This window comes from Macaca thibetana, chromosome 6 (assembly GCF_024542745.1).
Source record: "Macaca thibetana thibetana isolate TM-01 chromosome 6, ASM2454274v1, whole genome shotgun sequence".
NCBI classification, from domain to species: domain Eukaryota; kingdom Metazoa; phylum Chordata; class Mammalia; order Primates; family Cercopithecidae; genus Macaca; species Macaca thibetana.
In genome coordinates, this window is record NC_065583.1 from 83,408,220 (window position 1) to 83,430,750 (window position 22,531).

The following is a 22,531-nucleotide window of genomic DNA, read 5'->3' on the forward strand; positions in this document are numbered from 1 at the left end:
CCCACACTTGTAGGGAAGAAGGCACAATTTTTTATTTATTTTTAAAAACATATGTGTTTTACTTTATTTTATTGTGATAAGAACGCAACATGAGATCTATTCTTTTCACACATTTTTCAGTGTACAATATATTATTGTTGACAATGGTTATAGCAGATCTCTAGAGCCTGTTTATTTTGCTTCACTGAAACTCTGCCCATTTTATTGACAGTGGGCAGAACCGTAGCTGCCCTGGCAAGATGCTGCATGAGCACTGGCAATTCAATTGGGCAGCTCAATATGTCCTCCAGAAGAGTTCTGAAAGCCTGTTTTAAAGATATTTAAGACGGTAGTGTGTTTAGGGCAGATCTCTTTTCCTGGTTCTCTTCTTTCTCCTATGAGAAAGACTTTGTCAGTGGAGGAGCTAGACACACAGGCCTAGGAGAGGCTTTTTTATTTAAATCGGTACAGTATGTTCTGAGCCTCTCACCTTGTGCCTTGCACAGAGATTTTGCACTAAGGAACCCTGCTTCCTGAATGAGCAGATCTCAGAAAAGCAAATAACATAATCCTGTTACAAATGAATTATTATGAAACCATTTCTATGTTTGAATATCTGGAGGGCTCTGTATGGCTTTGTAGAGCAGCAAGATTTCTGGAGGAAAGGGATGCTGTGGTAATCACCCAGGACTTAACCCAGGGGATTGAAAAATAACCCAGAGTTTGGCCAGTAGAAGACAAGGGGAAGGTTCAGATTGCTAAACTCAAAGTTGTTGAGAAACTAAGTGTTGATGAGAGAACACTCAAATCATTAGGATGAAAAGAATCAACAAATTCTTTGGTAGAAAGGTAAACAAAGAGAGATGACCCACTCTCCCCTATCCTCAGTTCTCCATATTCACTTTGAACAGCTGAGTGTCATTCAACAATGATCAACATTTAATGAGCACGTATTATGAGAGAGGCAAAGAGCACAATCCTAATCAGACAAGAGCCGGGCACGGAGCAAGATCCTAACCATACCAAGTCAATCAAGACATGGTTCCTAACCATAATACACATAAAAATTCTCCAATGGAGTGCTGCCCACATGGCTTTGAATCTATCATTAGTTGGATAATTGATGGTGTGGTTTTTCAAGGCCTAAACTTTAGAGTGCTCAATGGGTCAACAACTCTGCAAGGCATTTAAACTGTAATCTTTCCAATTAGACCTATAAGTTAAACGTTACCTACCACCATGTTACTGACATGAACTAAATTATGAACAATGAAGAAACTTGCCCAAGCTTAGCTATAAATGGCAGAATTGAGATTTAGATGTTTTTATGACTCAACACCAATGGCCTGTTACCATGTAAGTGCTGGCGTTCTTCATTCAGGTAGTTTATATAATGCATATGCTTGAACCTATGCTTAATAACCTCCTCCTACTATGTTGCTTAAGAAGCATTTTATGCAGAAATGGAAACAGAAGGAAAAAATGATCAAAAAATTACAAGTCTTTCTCGTTGATGAGAATGTTCAAATTGGATACACACTCACTTGAATGTATAAATGCATTGTCTCTCCTTCATCCCCAGGAGATGTGGCTCTGCATATCTGGTTGCCAGAGAGAGATTGCAGCTGGCTGGAAACATTACACAGCACTGTGCGAGCCTGCAGTACATTATCACTATTATATTTTCTGATTATGGCAAAGATTAAGCTTGCAGCTTCCTCATATGTTAGATAGTATTAGCAAAGTTCAGCATGAATAAAGAGAATCAATCCAAACAATAATTCAACCTGCTTTTCATGGGTCTGCCAATTTCCTGTAATCATTAAAAAATTATGTATCACAGATTTCAATTTTGAATGTTATAAACATTTTCATTTTTTATTTTACCCATTTTCCATACAAATTCATTTATATTTTATAAATTAATAAACACAGAGGTTAAAAAACTTTCACAGCAGGATGCAGTGGCTCACGCCTGTAATCCCAGCACTTTGGGAGGTCGAAGCAGGTGGATCACAAGGTCAGGAGATCGAGACCATCCTGGCTAACACAGTGAAACCCCATCTCTACTAAAAATACAAAAAATTAGCCGGGCATGTGCCTGTAGTCCCAGCTACTCAGGAGGCTGAGGCAGGAGAATGGCATGAACCCGGGAGGCGGAGCTTGCAGTGAGCCGAGATCGTGCCACTGCACTCCAACCTAGGTGACAGAGCGAGACTCTCTCAAAAAAAAAAAAAAAAAAAAAAAAAAATCACATAACTAATAGCAAAATAAGTTGGTCACATATTTTTTTAATGTTATTAACATAATAATTTCTTTATTTTTTATGATTTGTAGAGCTGGAAAACAGAATAGGTAAAAAAAATGCATATTTTAAGTTCACGTGATCTAGTCTAAAATATTGTGAAATATATTATTACATATTGATCTCCTTTAGGTTTATGAAAATATTCACTTGATACATAGTTATGCATTTATTTTTGGAGGGAAGTTCAGTGGATAACGACCAATGAGCAACTGGGAATGGACATAGCATTTAGATGAGATGGTATTGTAAATCACATAGTAGAACACTGGCTTTCATCCTTAGCCCTTACAAATGGCAACAGAAGTACGTGAGAGGTATGAAACATTCATTCATTCAACAAATACTTATTAGGCATTTTATTATGAAAGGAATGTATTCCAAGCAGAAAGAAAAGCAACTCTGCAAGGTCTATTTTGCACTATTCAACGATGAGAAAGAAAATTAGTGTGGATGAAGTAGAATGTGCTGGGGTACAGCTGCAGCAGATGAAGTCAGATGGTATAGATATGTCAAATCATGTTTGGATGTGTTTGTAGGGATACTGAATTCTATTCTCAGTTAAATGGGAAGCTGATGGAGACTATTCATTAGGGGCATTGCATGACCTCAGAATCCAAAACTATCTGGATTTGTTTCTGCTCTTTTGATGAATATCTATGGGCTGGATGTTTACGGGAAATATATATTCTTGAGTTCCACGTATAAGAACACCAGTTTAGGGATTACGACTAGGTCCATTAATTGAATATTTAGTGAGAAATATTTGTGAGCCAGAATTGGGTAGGGGACAGGTTGGATGAATATTGGACCAAAAATCAGAAGTAAGCAGATCTTTTGTGTTGGCCACCAACAGATGGATAAGATGGGGAAGAAAAACAAATGACAAACTGGAAGTGGTGAGTTATGATGTCATAGCAGAAGTAGAGGGGTGGGAGCATCAAAGGTGAGTATGTAACGAATATCAGATGATATCGGTAGCTTCATGGAGTCCAGATGAATTTCTGTAGATAATTTCCTGCCACTACAAATAAGGTCTCATACGTGAGACGAGTCAAAATTTTGTTAAAATTCTGGTAAGGAATTAAATGATCCCATCTATTTGGTAACATCTTTGAGTTTAATGGACTTTAATTTAATTTTATCTTAAAATAATTTTGCCATTTCTCAGTTGAAAAAAAACAAAATTTAGAGACTTTAAAGCAAAATGAATAAGGACAAATCAGTTATTAAACTCAAATATTTTGACTCTCAACCCTTTGTTGAGAGTTTTAACCTTGTCATTAATTTAAACTTTTTAAAATATGCTGCTTGCATGTTTTCAGACCATTTGAATTGGAAGTTCAACATAACATTTCATATATTTTTAGGAGTCATTGAAATGAAATGTTAATTCAGGCTCTAAATATGTAATTTTCTTGTTCATATATGATAGTAATTAAAAAGAAGATAACTGCTGATAGTTGGATTCTTTGGGTAATGAATCTGCCACTTAGTTGAGTAATGAGATCTTGGACCTTTTGGTGAAGCTTCATTTTTAATACAGACAGAAGGAGTCTATGAATCTGTGAAATAATTGGATAACTCAGGTTATAATGAAAATTAGAATATGACAAAAATCATGGGCTTGTTTCCTTGCAAATTTGAAATTAAGTAATTAAAGACAAGTGCTGACATTTCTGTTTAACCTCAAGCTTGGCTTCTGTGTATTAAGTAAAAAAGAACATCATTTTATGTAAAGAACATACAGGGGCCAGGAATGGTGGCTTACATCTTTAATCCTAGCACTTTAGAAGGCTGAGGCAGGCAGATTGCTTGAGCCCACGTGTTTAAGACCAGCCTGGGCAACATGGTGAAACCCCATCTCTACAAAAAATAGAAAAATTGGCCAGGCATAGTGGCACACTTGTGGTCTCAGCTACTTGGGAGACTGAAGTGGGAGGATAGTGTGAGCTCAGGAGGTAGAGGCTGCAGTGAGCTTTGATCATGCCATGCACTCCAGCCTGGGTGACAGAGTCACCTGTCAAAAAAAAAAAAAGAAAAGAAAAACAAAAATTATACAAGGGGTTAGTCACTGAAAAGTGTCAAAACTGTCTTGGCAAAGAAGCCAGGATTTTCTTCCTTAGTGATTATGTAAGAATCCAATCAAGCAAGCAGATAGACTCTATTCCTCAATAGAATGCTTGTCAAGAAATGAGTAAACTTCTGTAATTGACATCTTGGAAAAACAACAGATGAGTAGAAAAAGAAGCTAAGATATAGTGCCACTGAGTCACAGGTGGTCACAGACAACTAAGAATATATCAGATTTAACAAAAGTAGCATCTAAATAAAAATTTAGAAGAGCTATATCAATTGTTCTCATCAATGACTGATTTTGCTCCCCCAGGAGACATTTGATAATGTCTGGAGAAGTTTTTTGTTTGTTTGTTCGTTTGTACTTAATTTTCACAAATACAGTGCTATTGGCATGTAGTGGGTGGAGTTAGGGATGCTGCTAAATATCCTACAATACATGTAAAAAGTGCCAAGGTTTAGAAGCACTCATCTAAATAAAGATTTTACTATGAAACCACTTGGAGGAGAATTAGTCTTTCCTAAATTAATTGCAATCAAGAAATCAGTAGTGGATGGTGCCATAAACCAGGGCTAAATAATATAGGAGAGTTGGAGGCACTTTGAGTCACCGTCACTAAAAGAGAAAATAGAGGAAAAGTCATGGATGTCCACCACAGAGTACTATACAGCAGTTAGAAACAACAGGTTAGATAGACTCATAGCACTATACAGAAGCAGAGCACTGATTTAAACATAAGAAACAGTGGGAAGCATCTATCAAAATACTTTTTACAAATATACCAAGTACAATAAGCAACAAAATACAAATAAAACAACAATGCACATTTTGCAAGAACTAAATAAGCAAAAAGATGTGTTAAATTTCTTAGCATCATCACATGTCTAGAAGGAGAAAATAGAAAACTATCGCAGGAAGATAATTGATCAATTAATCAGTCAATCAAGAGAGAAGCTAATAAAAATAATGTGCTATGCACTGAGATTTATGATTACTTCAATCCTCTTCATCTGATGCCCAAAAACATACCATATGTGTATTATATATATATATTCTTAGCATATATTATATGCTATATGTATGCTAGTATGTATAATATGCAATACACATAATATAATATATATGCTAAGAATATTGACACTAGGTAAGAATACTCGAAATCAGTACAGACGGTAATCAAATAAGAGTTTTAATTATTCACATCTGGATTCGTAGATTTTTCTCATTAAGGATAGGTATGAGGAATACATTTTTGGGAGAATAAATAACTGCTTCTTAGATTAAGTAATTCTGGAATTCACATGGAAAGGAAATACACCAAGTTCTGCATAAAAGACAGGAAGTGAATCAGGAATTACACAAATCATTATATATTAGTGATTAGTATATGATTAAGTTTCACTTTCTACTGAGGGTGGAAAAGCCAAGAAACATAGAACACATGCTAACTCACTTTTAGAAAAGAGACCTACATCAAAATGTGAATGTTAGAATAAAATGCAAGGGAGTTGGGGAAAAAAAAAAGCAAATAATCTACCAGAAACCTGGAAGCTGTTTAAAACACCTTATTAGAAGCCCAGGCAAAATATGTGCCAAGGATCAAGAAACCCAGGTGTTCAAACAAAAACTCTGTATGGCTAACTGGCAAAGCAAAAGAGGTCATTGTGGGTGAGGAAAAGGAGATGGCATTTTTTAAAGGTACAATTGGTAAAGGAACAAAACAAGAAAATCTATTAAATAAGGTAAATCAAGTGCAAAAAAACCCTGTAAGACTAGCTAAAAAAAAAAAAAAAAAAAAAACAAGACTTTAAGGAATACTGTGCTTTGTATTCCAAAGAAAATAATAAAAGCTTAAAAAATCAATCAATCAACAGCTGGGAGTGGTGGCTCATGCCTGTAATCCCTGTACTTTGGGAGGCTGAGGCAGGCAGATCACATGAGGTCGGGAGTTGGAGACCAACCTGACCCCATGGAGTCAGAGATGGTGGAGAAACCCCATCTCTACTTAAAATACAAAACTAGCTACGTGTGGCGGCGCTTGCCTGTAATCTTAGCTACTCAGGAGGCTGAGGCAAGAGAATTGCTTGAACCTGGGAGACGAAGGTTGCAGTGAGCCAAGATCGCGCCATTGCACTCCAGCCTGGGTAAGAAGAATGAAACTCCATCTCTAAAAAACAAATAAATAAATCAACAGTAAGATGCCAGCTTGAGAATCACCAGGACTATACAATGATGGTAGTTGAAAAGCTGACCTTTGAAATAGAATTCAGCAAAGAGAATCAATGGATTCTTTATTTTGATTTTTATTATGAAAAAGTTAGCTAAATATCTAGCTACACATAATTGTAAAAAATAAAAAAGAACAGAGAATTAATAAAAGTACTTTGTAAATCCAAATATTCTCTTCATCAATGGCTTGTAATTAGAATTAGAAAAGTAATACTTTAAAAGTATGGATTTGGGGGCCTGCAATTGTATTTTTCCTAAGTTTCCATGTGATTTTGATGATTGATTTGTTTAGGAACAACTGTTCTAGATCTAATTAGCAATCTAGAATTTACATATAAACAATGTCATGGCTAAAGTAAGTAATTATTCAGCTCAGTTGTCAAGAAATAACATTCAAATCCATATTCTGCTGAACAACTGAAACAAGCTCATAGCTAATGTGATTTGCACCCAGAAAAGACCCTGAAAAGTACAACCTGTTAAATTGCACTACCATATCTGACTGGAATTACAATAAAAGGCAAGATTATTTTACACTTAAATATGCATAGAAATTTAGTGGAAAGGCAATATGGTATTTTTTCAAGGGAAATTTTTTCTATTAACTTTAGAATTATTTGACATTATTTATATGAGAAACAGTTAATATAATTTATTTAGAATTTAAATTATACAAAAGTATGTAATTAAGGGTATTAAAAGCAATTGATCAGTATGAAGTGGGAAGAACAAACTCTTTAAGGAGGGAATAACTCGTAGACAGAAAACAAAGGCTAGGGAGAGATAGGCCCCTTTCAAAAATGAAAAACAGATACCATGATGTGACAGTGTCTGGCCACAGGTGCCCAGAGAGTTGGACAAACATTATTCTGGGTGTTTCTGTGAGAGTATTTTTAAATGAGATTAACGTTTAAGTCTTCAGACAGAGCAAAGCAGATTGCCCTTCATATTGTGGGAGGGCCTTGTGTAATCAGTTGAAGGCCTACATAGACGAAAAGGCTACAATTTCTTGAGTGAGAAAATTCTCCTGCCTGATGATCTTCAGACTGGAACATCAGTTCTTCCTGGTTCTACAGCAGCTTTCCAATTTCCATTACCAACCAGGACATTGGCTCTGCAGATTTTGGGTTTGCCAACATCTATAATCATGTGAGCCGATTACTTACCATAAATCACTCTTTCTTTCTGTATATTCAATTGGTTTTGTTTCTCTGGAGAACCCTGACTAATACATAAGATATAACCTACTTGGTGATCTGCCAAGACCTACCTGAACATCTTCACTATGAAAGAAAGTCAGTAGGGAAACTTCAAGACTTTCAAATAGCACTAAATATTTAAAGATAATGAAATGTCTGGTGGAGGAGTATAGGCTACAACTGAGTCTTATGTATAAATTGGCATATGAGTAGACGCTAAGTATCTGAATGAACTAGTATAATAATGCATTTGAAAAATAAAAATTACACACACACACACAATACCCACATACATACATTCTATACTGTGAGGAAAATGCATTCCTCTTGTAGAATCATTCCTAAGAATACTTTCTGAAAAACATGAGGCCAACAGAACAATAAGGCTTATTATTGAGAATGTAGTTAAAAGAAAAATTAGTAAGTTTATTCTTATCCTTGAATAAAATATAATTTATTGAAATTAGTGTACTGAATGCACTTCTGTATGCCATACCTTAGGAAAGAAATAACAGTATAGAAAGAAAAGAACAACTATACAAAGAAGAATGGGCTTTTTAAGATATGTGATTTAAAGAGACAAAAACTTAGAGATAAGAATGAACGTAGGGTTGGAGGAATCAAAGTTTATAGAATTATAAAAGATGTGAATATGATTAATATGTATTTGTTTATCCAGATCTAGAATATTAGAACTAGAAGGCATCTCATTAAGTATAGAAGAATCATTAAATAAAATAATCAAGATCAATAAATAAAAATACGTTATAAAACTTAGAGACAGCAAATGTAAATAGCATGGTGCCAATTATTTGGCCACAATGTTCATAATTATGGATTTTCTCAAATGAGAAAAATGATATTTGTGGATTATAAAGTGGGTAAATGCCATTTATATCACATAGATTATAGACTTGGAAAACACTTTTTATAAACATTGCATTAAAAAATGGCAATCTGGGCATGGTAGCATGTGCCTGTGGTCCCAGCTACTCTGGAGGTTGAGGTGGGAATGATTCCTTGAAACCAGGAGGTCGAGGCTGTGGAGAGCTATGATCATACCACTGCACTCCAGCCTGGGTGACAGAGTGAGAATCCGCCTCAAAAAAAGAAAAAAAAAAAAAAAAAAAAAGAAAAAAGAAAGAAAAAAAGGAAGGAAGGAAGGAAGGAGAGAAATGTCAATCCTTGGAAATGAGAAGAAAACAATTTCTCCATGTGTCACTTTTTTTTCTTCAAAGGTTTTCTATATCCTGAAATAACTTAACTTTAAAAAGCTGCCGTGATAGATATATTATTAAAAACCATATTCAGACCAAAGATGTGAGCTCCTATGTCTGACACCTTCTGCATAAATCAATACTTACAGTCCTGTTAGTAAGATAAATGCCTGGGATAATAGATATACAAAATGAAAGGCCTTAGATCAGAGCTTGCCTAGCAGACCATTAGGTTTATATCTTACTTTCTTCAAGGCACTTATTTACTTTTGGAGATGCTGGGCCACAGAGGTTTCATTGGAATGTGTAAGTCATTATTACTCAATGTAACTGACATTTGCCTTTGTAAGCATGATGCAATTGCTTCTTCCTTTCCTTCATTTCTAGCTGAAATTATGCAGCTTTAGCAATTGATCTTCAACAGAATGAATAAGTTATTCCATCACAACCTCAGAGAACACGAAAATGCTCAAGGAACATTTCATACCTTAGAATAACTTATATTGCAGAGGTAAATTATTAGGTAAACATTTATTCCACTTATTACACACTCAAGTCTGTTCAAAAAGATTGTGCTACATGTCTGAAGTGACTTTGACCTTGAACTTAAAACAGTGATTCTGTGGTTATTGGCTGATCAGTCTCATTTTATATCACATTCACAATTACTTGTTCAAATTTCAACTGCAGCTACAACATTAGGCTATTCATAAGTTTTAATAGTACTACTTGTGACTCCAATCTACTTCACACAGCACTTTGAGATCTGTTTACAATGCAACTTGCACTTTAAAATAAGAATAATCGATAAAGTCCTCTTGCCTCCATTTTCTTATCCGTAAGTAATATTGCCCCCAAAATATACACAACCCAAAAAGCTATAAACACTGGAATAGAGTATAAATTATAGAATGAAAAAGCTAAAAGAATAGAAATGCACAGAATATGATTTTCCTAACTGGTAGTTCATGATGGCCTTGGGGATAGATTGGTAGAAAAGTGATTTCATCCATCTGAATACATCTAAGATTCATTCAAATGTTTTGTCTAGTAATTAAAAGAGGAAAGAACACCTCACATCTGCAAAAGTTAGTTCAAACTACATTATTCTCTGTGTCTTACATATTTTGAAGTGATAGTCCTACTGTATTAGTTCATTCTCAGACTGCTATAAAGAATTACCTGAGACTGGGTAATTTACGAAGAAAAGTTTACTTGATTCACAGTTCCAAAGGCTTAACAGGAAGCATGACTGCGAGATCTCAGGAAACTCAGAATCATAATGGAAGGTAAAGGGGAAACAAGCACCTTCTTCACATGCTAGACAGAGAGAGAGAGAGAGAGAAAGTGCCACATACTTTTTTTTTTTAAATTTATTTATTATTATTATACTTTAAGTTGTAGGGTACATGTGCATAACGTGCAGGTTTGTTACATATGTATACTTGTGCCATGTTGCTGTGCTGTACCCATCAACTCGTCATTTACATCAGGTATAACTCCCCGTGCAATCCCTCCCCCCTCCCCCCTCCCCATGATAGGCCCCGGTGTGTGATGTTCCCCTTCCCGAGTCCAAGTGATCTCATTGTTCAGTTCCCACCTATGAGTGAGAACATGCGGTGTTTGGTTTTCTGTTCTTGTGATAGTTTGCTAAGAATGATGGATTCCAGCTGCATCCAAGTCCCTACAAAGGACTCAAACTCATCCTTTTTTATGGCTGCATAGTATTCCATGGTGTATATGTATGGCGATTCCTCAAGGATCTAGAACTAGATGTACCATATGACCCAGCCATCCCATTACTGGGTATATACCCAAAGGATTATAAATTATGCTGCTATAAAGACACATGCACACGTATGTTTATTGCAGCACTATTCACAATAGCAAAGACTTGGAATCAACCCAAATGTCCATCAGTGACAGATTGGATTAAGAAAATGTGGCACATATACACCATGGAATACTATGCAGCCACATACTTTTAAACCATCAGATCTTGTAAGAACTCACTATCATGAGAACAGCATGGGGGAAATCCACCCCCATGACCCAACCACCTCCCACCAGGTTCCTTCCCAACACTGGGAGTTACAATTCAACATGAGATTTGCACAGGGACACAGAGCCAAGCCATATCGCCTACATTAAATGTTCCAGATAAATTTCATTTGAATTTGATACAGAATGATAATTTATTCTGATAATGTTAAAGACTCTCAGAAAAAGAAAGTTTTTAACGCAACCACTCATTTTTAACATAAGATTTTTTTCTTGGCTGAGATGAAGGATATCAAGAAAATGCCATTTTCTTTCCCCCGCTGTATCCAGGAACTTTTTCTTTGGATTTTCACAAAAGAAAGACTTTTTAAAAATTATTTGAAAAATGAATCAATGATGCCTTAATTTTATGTGTCATCATCTACATTTCATTTTCAACTTTTGCTGTTTTATCTTCTTCCTTGTTAAGCTCTATGAATCTGGCTTGGTTTTTCCTGTTCTTGACATTTGTGAATAAATAAAAACTATGGAACTCAACAAGTGTGACAATTCTAGACTAACAGAAGCATAATGAAGAATCTCACAGAAGTTTCTTTCTAGTGGCCCACCTAACACTTGCCTCACCCTCACCTAATTACATAAGTAAAGATGAAGCTTTAGAGGAAACCTCTGGTATACAGAGATTTCATCTAGGAATGTTGCTACAGTACAAACTGTCATTATCTAGATAAACTCACATGCATTTTCCTCAAAATAATGATACTCTCACTTGCTTTCCTTTACAGCCCAGCTGAAACCATTTAGCCTTATGACTTTGTCCTCAATGGAACATATTGATTATATCATCATATCTCACGAGACACACATCTGCATACACAAATCATTCCACATCTTAAAATAATTTTCACTGCAAAGAAACATCAATGAGTGTGCATTTACTCCTCTTATCTGGTGTTTCACACTCAATTCTGTTCAGAAATATTGATCAGCATGCTTGGATTAGGTTAAGAATATGAATAAATTTAATCAACATTATCAGCTGAAAATGCCATGAAAAAAAATCCACACAAAATAGAAATCTACAGGCTAAGTAAACACACTCAAAATACATTCATGAAATAAGAACATGGTGGGGGAACATGGGAAAAGAGACAGATGAACTAAACTGACTTTTCTTGCAAATAGGTATATAACAGAGTAGACTCAAGGTTATCCTGCATAAAATGAATGTGACAAAAGAGTCCTGCTAACGACTTTCCAATTGCTACACAATAGTTGTTTCAAATAAAACCAACAAGCTAATTACAGGCATATTACCTGAGGCCACATATTAGGTTAGTGCAAAAGGGATTGCGGTGTTCGCCATTAAAAGTAATTAAAAGTTGGTGCAAGAGTGACTGCCGTGTTCACCCTTAAAAGTAATTAAAAGTAATGGCAAACACTTCAATTACCTGATAAATCTTGTTTTTCTTAGTGACATTTTTGTACACTTTTGCAACAGCTTCTTGGAATGTGAATAGTTCGTATACATGCAAAAATACATGAATATATAAATATAGAATATGTTATGGTCATTGAAAAGTCTGGCTCAAAATACCTATGCCATATTTATTTATCCATGCTTTTATCTCTAAACCCCTTTATTAACATATGTGTCCTCCACCTCTACTATTTTCACAATATTTTTCACTTGTATATATTACTCTTGATATGACACATGATACAACATGATTTTATCTGGATTGTCCTATTTATAGCTATTTTTAGCCTCTGAGGACAGCTCCATAGGGAGAATGAATCATTCGTCAACGTCAACCATATTTTACTGAAGATTTTGAAGGTATTCCAATGTGACTGACTTTACTACATTTCCTCACATGTGTGCTGCTGTGTCTGAGATCACCATGTTTTCAATTATCTCATATGAACCTGTAAGATAAATGTACTTTTTAAAACATTAGAAATGTTGGAATAGTAAGGAAAATATTTTTAATTAAAATATCTGCTACTGGCAAACGTCATCTTCCAAATGTAAATACAAAACTTCCATAACCATAAAATTTGTTGTAAAACTTTGTGATGATTCTTTCATCCAAGGGAGTAGCAAGGTCATGTTAAAATTACCTGGAGAGAGAAATAGAGGTGTGTTCACATTCTTTTTTTTTTTTTTTTTAATTTTTTTTTATTATACTTTAAGTTCTGGGGTACATGTGCCGAATGTGCAGTAAGATGTTTTCACATTTTAAAGCTATTAATAAGAACTCAAGGGGTCCTCCTACCCCAAATAGCCTCTCCTCAAAAACTGTATCTGATATAATTCCACTTATCTGGGAACAGAACTTAAACTATTTTTTCCCCAAGTAAATGCTGCTGTTTCTTACATCTGCATCTTCCCGCACACAACTCTCTGGAATACCCTTTGTTTTCTTTCTCTCTGGTAAAGGCCTACTTTCATTTGAGATTCATATTCTCTGGGACATACTCCCTGAGAACATTCTAGGCTTGTGAAAGTCCCCTCTCCCATCTCTGTGCTCCCATGACATTTTGCCCCTGATTTTTATCACCCATCACAAAATTGTTATTATTACTACTATTATTATTATTTGAGGCAGGGTCTTGCTCTCTTGCCCAGCCTGGAGTGCAGTAGCATGATCATGGCTCACTGCAGACTTGACCTTCTTGGCTCAAGTTTTCTCCCACCTCAGCGTCCTAAATAGCTGGGACTACTAGTGCAGGCCACTACAGCTGGGTAATTTCTGTATTTTTTGTAGAGATAGGATCTCATTCTGTTGCCCAGGCTGCTTTCAAACTCCTAGGCTCAAGCAATCCACCTACCTTGTCCTCACAAAGTGCTAGGATTATAGGTGTGAGACACCATACCTGACCTATTTTTAAGGGTTGGATTCTCCTACTACACTAAGTATCTCTGAAAAGAAGAATTAAACAAGAATAAAATCTTATTCTAAAATTGCTTATCACAGAGGTAGCAAGTTAATGTCAACATAGTCTAAATTCTGATTTATAAGTTTTTTTTTCACTTTTATGGTGCTTTATGAATATTGAAATTTTTATATGAAGATCCACATTTCTGGTTCCTCTTGAAAAATCTAAAATCTTGCAACACTAGGCCTTCATTCCCACATGATAACATTTGGCTACCGTTGAATAATGGATGTCTATTATGGACATAGTCCCTGCCTCCAGTTTATCTCAGTTTTCATCATTCAGGTTTGTTCCATGTCTTGCTTTACTTTCCTTGGTAATACTATATGCCTGCTATAGTATTTAATAGTGTTAGAAATTCCAGGCCTATTCAAAGTAACCTTTAAGGCTATTAGAAAATACATGAAATAATAGAACACACCGATAATAGCGGAAACTGAATTTCATAGCCCATAGAACATTGTGGAAGGCCAGGCCTGCTCCAGGTGCAAAAGGTGAAAATCTGGGTTGTAATGGGCAAAAGCAGAAAGTGGTAGGAGGTTGTTAGACCCTCAAAGGAAGGAGAAGATCACTGAATGCAGAATAGGAAATGTCAAAAATTAATTTCACCATCTTTACAGCTTTGCTTAAGGTCAGGATTAGTGATAAGATTTGAAACTGAATCAGTAAAGCTCACATTAAAACATTCAATATTGTAAAAGGAAAGATTTGCAGAACAGTACCATATGATCTTCCTAGAAGGTCTTTTGTGAAAGATATTCCACTTCTCACAATATTTTAGCTTTTCTTCATCTCAGCTCATATATTTCTGTACCTGATAATTTTTAAGTTATGAATTTGAATCATCTTTGTTGCTGAATTTTATTAGGCTCTGTATTTCCAAAATCCCCAGGCGTGATGGTCTTGTGGATAGTGGGTGCATGTGTGTATGTGTGTATATGTGTGTGTGTGTTGTAGGAAAATTGGAATTAAGAAAGAATAGGAAATGAAGAGTGAAAGGAAGGAATAGAAATGGTTAGGTGATATACAGCTAATAGATTTAAGCAGTTGTTAAATCTAAATATATACTATATATATTAAATATGTATTAAACATTGACTATTATGATCACTTTCTCTTATTGTCACCTTCATCCTGTAAATCAGGCAAACAGAACTGATTGTTGAAATCTTGAACTGTGAAGCTCAGACTATTCCTGTTCTTCCATGTAATGCTTCAAAAGAAGATTGATAATAAGGAAAAGGTCTGTGCAATGATAACATAACAGTCACATATTCTAAATAAGTAATAAAGATGACTATGTTTACAGTAATAGAAAATGGAGGGAAGAGAAAATTGCAATACCCAAGAAAGAAGTAGGTTCTTGTTTGTGCCTCCTCAAAAATTTTACATAATTTTAACAGATAACCAGTCATTACATATTTATCTTTTTTACTACTGTGTTAGGCATTTTGGGAGACATGGAGACAGAATCTCTTTTCTCAAATGGTTAATGTGTAGAAGTGAAATTATTGGTGTTAAGGATATATATCTGTTTAGGTTACAATTGTTAACTAACCCTACATCTACAGCATTGCAGTTGCTACTATAATTTAAAACAGTATCATTTTTCAAGGTAGAGTGCCCTGCATTTTGCTCCATGCATCAATCGCTGTTGCCATCATATGTCATTTGGAGATATCCTATCTATTAGGACATTAGTATAGATTGGAGAGTAGAATGATAGTTACCAGGAGTTGGGGTGGTTGGTGGGGGCAGGGGAGAGAAGCTGGTCAAAGGATACAAAATTTCAGTTAGGAAAAAGGATTCAATTCAAGAGAGCTATCGTACAACATGGTGACCATAGCTAACAATAAATTATACTCTTGAAAAATGCTGAGAGTGGATATAAAGTCTTTGCATCACAAAAATCTTAATTATGAGAGGTAATACATGCTAGTTAGCTATACTTAAGTCTTTCCACAGTGTATATAGACTTCAAAATAACTTGTTGTTTCATTTGTCAATTTAAACAGTTTCATTTGTCAATATAAAAATTCTAAGAAAAAAAATAAGAAATTTTGGGCCAGGCACAGTGGCTCATGCCTGTGGGAGGCTGAGGCAGGCAGACTGCTTGAGCCCAGCAGCCCAGCAGTTCAAGACCAGCCTGGGCAACATAGTGAAACCTTGTCTTTACAAAAAGAATTCAAAACTTAGCACATGCCTGTAGCCCCAGCTACTCCAGAAGCTGAGCAGGAGACTTGCTTGATCCCGGGAAGTTATGGGTACAGTGAGCCATGATCCTGTCACATGACAGAGGGATACCCTGCCTTAAATAAATAAATAAATAAATAAAAATAAAAAATAAAGATATTTTCCTTTTATTCATAATCTACTGAGAGGTTGTTTTAAAATCACAAATACATGTTGAATTTTTACCATAAAAAGGAAATTTCTAAATTATGACAAAAATTCTTAGAGATGATTAGTTAATCATACATCGGAAATTATATTGCTACATGATCCCTAGTTTGGGGGCTAATTGTTTAATCAAGGTGCTATGGTTTGGCTATGTCCCCACCCAAATCTCATCTTGAACTGTAATCTCCACACGTCCAGGGAGGGACCTAGTGGGAGGTGATTGGCTCGTGGGGGCCATCTCCCCTATGATGGTTTAAAAGTGGCAGTTTCCCCTGTGCTCTCTCTCTCCTGCCGTCTTTTGAAGATGTGCCTTGCTTCCCCTTCACCTTCATCGTAAATTTCCTGAGGCCCCCCCAGCCATGCAGAACTGTGAGTCAATTAAATCTCTTTCCTTTATACATCACCCAGTCATAGGTAGTATCTTTTTTTTTTTTTTTTCTTGAGACAGAGTCTCGCTGTTACCCAGGCTGGAGTGCAGTGGCATGATATTGGCTCACTGCAACCTCTGCCTCTTGGGTTCAAACAATTCTGCTGTCTCAACCTTCTGAGTAGCTGGGACTACAAGCACATGCCACCATGCCCCACTAATTTTTGTATTTTCAGTAGAGATGGGGTTTCACCATGTTGGTCAGGCTGCTCTCAAACTCCTGACCTTAGGTGATCCATCTGCCTCTGCCTCCCAAAGTGCTGGGATTATAGGCGTGAGTCACTGCACCCAGTCAGTAGTATCTTTATAGCAGTATGAAAACGGACTAACACACAGGGATCCATATATTCACTAAAGCTTCTTATGTATAAGACACATAAATAGATATAGATACATAGATAACTACATGCTATCTTTTTCTCTCACTTTCTCTCCTCCAAATACAATACTTCATTCTAGTTGACAGCTCTAGTAAATAAGCTTTTCTCATGTAGATATTGTAAAAGAAAGCTATAAGAGTTATAAAAAGCAAATACATTTGTGTTCCAATAATAAGCAGAATCATTGCATTTTGTAGACAATCTTCTCTTGATGCAGTCCTCATTCAATTTCTAAACATAGATGTGTTCAGCTCCTCAGTCCATACTGACTGTTTAATCTTATTGAACATTCATGTAATACTTCATTCTTCAACAATCTGAAGAATTGAGTAAGTACTAAAGCAGAGCAACAATGTTATAATGCAAATGACTTCTATTAAAAAACTGTAAGGATGTTTGAACAATCAAACAAAAAATAGTGAATTATGATGATATCTTAACAATGTGTTAAACAAATAACTCTAGTTCTAAGTAACCACAGGGATAAAATATTGAAAGAAGAGAAACAAGACTGAAATGAATGAATGGCTTTTAGCTTTGCTGAATCCTAGTACTTACGAAGTCTGGTTTCCAGCCTTTGACTCCCTCATCTCCCTCACCTACCTCATACATCCATTTCTATCAAGGATTATATTTTGATATTGGGCTCAAAACTAAAGGGTTAGCTTTACCTTTAATTCCTAGGATTTAACCCTAGTTTGAGTCAAATGTCTAGCATCACATATGGTAGCCCATCATTGGGATAATTCATCCAACAACCAGGCATTTGGACAATAAAAAATGACTGAAAAATGCCCCTACACTTAAGGCACTCAGCCTCTGGAGGGAGGAGGGAAGTAATAATGCATAATCACAATTCATAGTGATTCACGTTGTAATTCATGTTCGTGCAAAGTGATGGGATCAAGAAAAAGAGTTGGGAACTTATCCTGCTATGACACAGAAACTGATGAGTTATTCTTGAATGATCCTGAAAGTTCTCTAGCAGAAGATATGATTCTATTTGAGGAAAGATCATGTGCAGTGTACATAGACAAAGGAAGATGCAGTAATCATATTTGTTTTACAAATGAGAAACTGGAGGTAGTTTGGGAGAGCAGCTAAAATATGACATTGGAGACAGTAAGATGGATAAAGGAGTATTTCAAAAGTCTAGACAAAAGATTTTGATGGTTAGAATTTAGTCAATGGATTGGACATGAAGAAATACAAAGAAAAGAAGTGAAATTTTTTCAGGAGACAGGACAAAGTACTTGAAGAATTAAATGTCAGACTCATGAGAGAAGTAGAAGTCAGAATTGATTTGAGATGTCTAACATGTTAGGCTGGATGAATTATAATGTCCTTATTACTGAGAAAGAATATAGGAAAATAAACATGTTTGATAGGTACAAATTTGGTTTGAGTATGCTTGGTTAAGATGCCTGAAAATAACCTGGTGCCTGACTAACAAGTGAAGATACTCAATAGAAACTGGAAGTGTGAGTCTTAAATGAGTTGGGGGCTGAAGATAACATGTTGATACTCATTAGTATAATTATCCATGTCAAAATCCTAGACTTCATTACTCATAAGCAGAAAATAGCTTGATCCTTTCTTTTCACTGCCCTTTAAAACTCTCACAAAGAGCTATTTCCTAACCACTAGTATAACATCTTCAACAGATCCTTCTCTACATAATTCCTTATTATAAAAATGACTGTGGTCATTTTTTTTTATTTTCAAGAATAGTTTTAGTCCGCTAAATACAATGACGAGTCTAGATAATTCTCAAAACCTGGCTTTCATGTAACCTCAGAGCTCCTCTTTTCTCCCTCTTGGGATGGATTGTAAAAAATCTACCCATCTTGCAGTTCTCTTCCTCTTTCCTGCCCTTTCCCAGGATTTAAGGGAGAGAAAGAAGGAAAAGAAGTGAGAGCTGATTTCAAAAAAGTGGAAGTATTCTACAGGGATATATGTTTCAGGGTGAGGACTGAAATGAAACCATTTGATCTGAGAGTTATCTGGGTACTGTTGATATTGGTGAGTAAAAATTGGGTTAATTCAGTTTCATTAAATGAGATATTTTGAAGGGAAGAAAAAAGAGAGATAAGTTATGACCAAATAAAAAGCATTGTTTGATTTGACATAGGGAAGTACTGAGTACGTTTGAAGATAGTTCACATAGTCAGACCAATTGTTTTTCTTCCTAGTCCCAGAGAGGAGCTCACACCTGGTGCCTCATATCACATAATTATGCTTGATCTATGCTTCCTCTCCCAAGCTTTTATTTCAGTAGCTTTCCTCACACCTATAACCACAGATAGGTCTGAGGAGAACTTGCTAGTGAGTGGGATTGTGGCACAGTGATAAGGACCTTTCTGCTGACATGATTACCTAAGTATCACCTCAACCATTGCAGCCCTCACTTTCTCAGGCACCCCCTGAGATACTCTCATACTTTATCATGGGACTTCACCTACTTGGTAACTTTTTGTCTGGGTTGTTCTGCATATTGTCATATATTTTGACACTGGACTTGGACTAAGAGTTGAGACGGTCAGTTCTGTCAATGCCAGCCCACTTCTAGCCTAGTCTTTTCCTGCCTTTTCTGCACTGCTAAAGATTGAAGCCAGATCTAAAGACAGTGGGCTGCCATGCTCAGTAGATGTTCCCAGACAACATCAAAATAAATATTGAAGACTTCGTGTCTGTATATCTGCTACCCTTCAGCAGCTAAACCAAGCTCAACGTACTTTTGAAAATGTCTCTGACTTTCATCTTTTTAATTGTTTATACCCTAATGTATTGAGGAAAAAAGTTATATTTTTAAAATTCTCATATAACGCAGCTCAAATAAGGGTGTTACCTAAGTAAAGTAAATTGTCTTATACTTTTCAAGCATAACTCCCTTTGGGTAGAACTTAAACATTTTGTTATCATTAATTACTGTATACAAAAAAAGACATAAGTAAAAATTCAACACCACATTTTTGTGCTTTTTTTGTTTTTTGTTTTTTTAAAAAAAAACAAATTTAATTGGTTATTTTAAAAAGGCTAATTGCTTAGGAAATAGATCTTTGGAAATAGTAAAATATCAACTTTTTTTCTCCTTTGATAAATATTGATGGAAAGAAAATGAATGATAATTGTGTCGCTTACTAAATATCAGGCACCTAATGAAATTCAGCATCCTTTATTATTCTGTCATCTGTGAATTCTGGGCAGGGCTATTGCGCTTGGTAGGTCTCCATCAGCTTCATGACTTTCCCACAGACACGTAATATTGCAAATAAAATACTTTTCTTATTAACTGTTGGCATAAATAAGGATAATGGTGGGCTGTGAAGCAGCCTGAGGTTTATATTACTAGATATTTGTTATAATATACTGCTGTTTCCTTTTGTTTTTCTATCTTGTCACATTCTAAGATCCTAGAAAAATGATTTGTCTGTGAATATATAATTTGAAATGTATAGGCTTACCTATGCATGTTCTAAAACACATTCAAAAACTGCTCATCTAGAAAGTAGATTTGTACAGATATTTTTATTCCTAAATATTGCTGGTTCTCGCTTTTGGTGTTCTTAGTGTCTCTTCTTTTCTTTAAAATGCTTCAACTACTCTTCCCTTTCATTGCTTACAGTAGATTACTTAGGTTTATATGAAAATAGTGAATTATATGAAATTATATTCTCACATTTATGAGTAGTTTGGCTGAATTTTTTCATCTCACTGTGAAGTTAAATAATGCACATCAAGTAAGATAGAATAAATCAACAAAGATTTTTTCAAATAAGTAGTGTTTTGGTTTGTTTTCTTTGAATTAAAAAAAAAATGCTATAGTTCTATGACATGCCAAGTCATACGTGCTGTCCAGCCTGTGTGAGCTAGTTTTCCCCGGGTGAAGTATCTGTGCTGGCTCCAAACAGCTATGCCAAGGTGGGTTTAGGGTGGCCTAGTACTAAACATGGCCACCTGGCTGTCTTTGCCACGAGGCACCTTCAATTATTAGGAAATGTTGGCTCAATGGATATTTAGATCATTGTGTCCAATACACTCTTATCCTCTCTCCTCTTTCTTGTACTTCTGTCCTTCTCATCACTTCCCAGGCTCCCAGAACCCCTTTCCTGATCTCTTTATTCACTGCCTATCTCTCATTTCCTTCAGATATTATTATAAAAAAAGTTGTTGCTTAATACAATTAAAGAATGGTAAAATAGATTATTAAAAGCTTTTTTAGAGTCTAGAGTGTAGCTATATATTTTTATATGTTAGCAAAGTTTATTTCTGTATTTCATTCAGGTTTCTGTTCAGAAAAAAGCATTCCCTGGTGATCCTATTGTGGTAGACATAAAACTGTGCCACCGAGATACCATTCCAGGGAAGAACATGCTGCTGAGCTGTTGGAAGTACAATCAGCGGAAAACCTTGGTCTGTCAGCAACTTCAAGGTTTGCCTCCTTTGCAGAAATGGCCCATTCAAAGTCATGCCCTTCCTATAGCAGTCTACATTCATCCACTGAGTGAGGTGGAGATAAAAAGGACTGATAATTTTCAACCCACAGGGGCATTAATGAGCCACAGGGGCATTAATGAGCAATACCTGCTCCAGAGCTCCACAGTGGGTTCTCAGAAGGTGTGTCTTGCCTGCATCACAGCTTGACTCCTTCCACTATTCATTTTTTCTTCTCTTCCTTTTACTTCACAGCATTAAAAACAAATAAAAATTTTGAACTCTGAACTCTGTCTCAGCACCTGCTTAGTATGTCACAGAACCTAGAGTGGGATACCTACCTGAAACTATTTCCTGTTACTTCACCTCCTCCTTGTTGAGCATATATACGTTTTCATAGCAACTAAGGCAAGGCTGTGTATTTACTTGTTTTTTTTTGTTGTTGTTGTTGTTGTTGTTTTTGTTGTTTTTTGTTTTTTTGACGGAGTCTTGCTCTGTCGCCAGGCTGGAGTTCAGTGGCGCGATCTCAGCTCACTGCAGCCTCTGCCTCCCAGATTCAAGCAATTCTCCTGCCTCAGCCTCCCAAGTAGCTGGGACTACAGGTGCACGCCACCACGCCCAGCTCATTTTTGTATTTGTAGTAGAGACGGGGTTTCACAATGTTGGGCAGGATGGTCTCGATCTCTTGACCTCGTGATCTGCCTGCCTCGGCCTTCCAGAGTGCTAGGATTACAGGTGTGAGCCACTGCACCCGGGCTTATTTACTTTTTTGTTTGTTCATTTATTGTTCTGTGTGGGCAAGGACTCACCCCTGTTGTTCATTGTCATATTTGTATTCCAAGAACATAAATTACCGCCTGACACGTAAAAAGTGTTCCATAATACATGAGGGCATAAGGAATTAGGCATACTGGGGGTGGCCTAACCATCACTTCCAACA

The 22,531-nt window shown here is 36.0% G+C and overlaps 1 long non-coding RNA gene across 1 annotated transcript in view; it reads left to right on the forward strand.

Moving 5' to 3' along the window:
• The window catches only part of LOC126957038 (uncharacterized), a 60,881-nt gene extending 38,916 nt beyond the window's left edge, over positions 1-21,965 (forward strand). The window contains exons 4-5 of the long non-coding RNA XR_007726632.1: positions 12,765-12,938; positions 21,442-21,965. This is a non-coding gene — a long non-coding RNA (uncharacterized LOC126957038). The remainder of the gene's footprint in view (positions 1-12,764; positions 12,939-21,441) is intronic.
• The last annotated feature ends 566 nt before the right edge of the window (positions 21,966-22,531 follow it).